The sequence below is a fragment of the Brassica oleracea genome, chromosome C3, assembly GCF_000695525.1.
Source record: "Brassica oleracea var. oleracea cultivar TO1000 chromosome C3, BOL, whole genome shotgun sequence".
Lineage (NCBI taxonomy): Eukaryota > Viridiplantae > Streptophyta > Magnoliopsida > Brassicales > Brassicaceae > Brassica > Brassica oleracea.
In genome coordinates, this window is record NC_027750.1 from 28,296,246 (window position 1) to 28,299,376 (window position 3,131).

Below are 3,131 nucleotides of genomic sequence, written 5' to 3' on the forward strand. Positions count from 1 at the left end.
GGGGGGAGAGATATGAACGGGAGAAGAGAAGAAGCAGACGAGACCAGAATCAGACAACGGTGACGGACAGATAATCAAAATAAAAACAGAGGAGAGACGAAAAAGTGTGGGGAGAGAGATGAACGGGAACAGAAAAGAGAAGAAGCAGACAACGGTGACGGACAGAGAATCAAAATAAAACAGTGAACAGAGGAGAGACAAAAAAGTGTGGGGACAATCTGTTGACGTCATATCACGTTTTCCGGCATGAGGGGGAGAGAGATGAACGGGAACTGAGAAGAGAAGAAGCAGACGAAACCAGAATCAGACTACGGTGACGGACGGAGAATAAAAAAAACAGTGTGAACAGAGGAGAGACAAAAAAATGTGGAGATCGCAAGAGAGAGAGAGAAAGAGATGGAAAGGGAAGAGAGGAAAGAAGAAGCAGAGGAGACTAGAATCAGACTACGGTGACGGACGGAGAATTAAAAAAAACTGTGATCAGAGGAGAGAAAAAAGTGAGTACGCACGATGATTGCTGTGGTTAGTTTGAAGATTTCGGATCCCCGGCATCCTGTTTGTTTTCCCTTGCAATCTCTGCGTTTACAGCATCTAGCTCTTGATCCATATTTGTGAATATTTTGCTCTCACTCTAGTCTCGACCTGCGTGCTTCTCCTTCTTTATATATAATAATCAAAAAGTAGTTTAGGCGGTCACAGATATTACCTTTTGTGTGCGTCTGACGATCTCAACAAATTACGAAATTGCCATCTTGTTTGCCACGTGGATCAATAAGCGATGGTGTACGAGAGAATCAAATCATTGTTTTCAAAACAGACTGGCAAATTACGAAATTGCCATCTTGTTTTCATTATTTTTATTTTTAATCTCCACTTGAATGGGACAAAACTACAATATTAAAATGTTATTTGAGAAAGGCAAAAAACTGTATTTTCCCGAAATAGGTATAAACCCCTTTTGGGTGATGTGATTCTAACAAATGTTGCTTTTCAGTTTAAATAATAAAAGTTCGTTTTGTTTGCCCAATTTAACTATTTTAATGTGTGACATCACCAAAGTCACTTAATTCCTTTCTTCCTCTATAACCATTTTCTTATCATATCACCCAAATTTTGATCCGGGAAACCAAATTTAATTACTAAAATTAAAACCTTCATTTTCATGGTGGCTGTTGAAAATAATTAGAAACAAAACAACAAAATTAAAAATAAACATCCTATAGTCCCTTGATTTGGCTGACCTCAACAATGGTTCGAAGCAGACAGGGTTTACATGAACAGATGAAAAGGGTGGTACTAAAATAAAAGACTAATTAAGAACAATCAACTCCATCAGAAAGAAAAAAAAACTGTTTTGTCAACCAAACAGAAACAACTTAATCTTCTTGTTTAAAGGAGATGACACAATAAAACAAAATGATACTAATAATCTCGTTCTTTCCTTTTGCCTCGTCTTGCACGTTGTTGGATCTTCACCAATGTCGGAAAATAAGAGCACACGAGTGGCATACTAGTGTATTCTCCAGTTTTTTCTCGGTGGTATCTATCCTCTCCGAGATCCAATGTTTTGTAATATCCATTCTCCCCAATTGGGTAAGCTGTATTGTGGATATATTCTTTGTCTTTATCGAAAATCAGGGCGAGTTTTTGTTCCTCGTCAATGATGAAACTCCCACCGGAAAAATCAAACTGATGAAGACCAAAGAATGGTTCAATATCCACTGATAAAAACACCTTTCTCCATGACACTGCATTAGGCTCAATTCTATTTGTAACCCATATCTCTACTAGACACGATGAATCCCCCTGATATAACACTGCAAGCTGCTCTTCTCTAACACTAGACAGGGCCACAGTTTCCTCAGCATGAGAGTGAAATGGCATAGGCAGACGCGGTCCAAACCTCTCTCTTGTAAAATCAAAACAAAGCAGAAACGTCTCTTGGTCTGTTACATCTATTTCTTCTTCTCCGTCCCATTCCATTTTTTCTTTAGCAAAAAAGTAAGCACTTCCCTTCAAAGACAATCCACGATGATAATAATCCATCTCCCAGTCAGCATTGACATCAAGAACCCTCCATGAGCTAGACTTTAAATCGTATATCTCATATACAAAATAGGGGTTTCTAAATGTCGTGTTATCATCCAAAAACCTCAATATTTTTTGCTTCTTGTTTACGTCATAACCGAGAGCATAGAGGTCGCGTTTGTGGAAAGCTATCCTGGGTTTGATCCGCCTAGTTTGTCCCAAGTACGGGTTCCAAACAACGAGCCTACGATTGTCTTTGGTCGAGCATAAGAGTAACCCGTTGCAGTGAATTTGATATCTCGGGATCTGAATTGTTTAGGCTAGTAAGCTTACCTTCTTTAACATATGGAGCAACGTCCAAGTCGTACTTATTGTTGAGGCTACCTTGGAAATCGACTCTCATTAACCAAAGCCTAAACTCAGACCTCATGATTATCAACGTTGACAACCCTTTAACAAAGCGTTTTGCAAAGTCGGGATCCCTAGATAAAGCGTTCCACCGTTTGCATGTAGAGCGCACCTTTCTCATAGATGTCATCAGGGGAACCCTCGATAGTACATTCTCTACCAAATCCTGTGGAAGATCAGAGATCATCGTCATCTTTTCAAGTTTCAACGAAGGAAGGCTGTAATAATTTGCGTGTGACGGCTTTTCTTTTTTTCCTCCCTCACTCTCTTTTTAATAGGTAAAAGAGGCTAGGTTAACCTTTGCCCAAAAAAATACAAAAAATCTTAACATTTTACAAAAAAAATTATCAGAAAATGGAATATATATATATATATATATATACATATTGATTCAAATAAAGGAATAATACATATGTGTTTTCCAAAACATGAAGATTGCAGTAAGAAAGCTCAGAAAAAAAAAAGCTTTTTCAAATTTTATTTTATGTATTGTACGTAATGTTACCTTTTATTTTAGATATGCATTTAATTGTATTTGTATTATTTTATGTGTAATACTATGTTTTATATAAATAAAATAGTTGTTAAAAAAAATTGTGTTTTCCAAAAAAAATTATTTAACCGGCGATTGAACCGGATGGGAGGATGCAAGCACTACAAGAAAACAGCGATATTCTGACGGACATTCCGACGGA

General features: G+C 37.4%; 1 pseudogene; it reads right to left on the bottom strand.

Annotated features, from left to right (window-relative positions):
• Positions 1 to 1,422: 1,422 nt before the first annotated feature.
• On the bottom strand, positions 1,423 to 2,629 carry LOC106333576 (annotated as a pseudogene).
• Between the last annotated feature and the right edge of the window lie 502 nt (positions 2,630 to 3,131).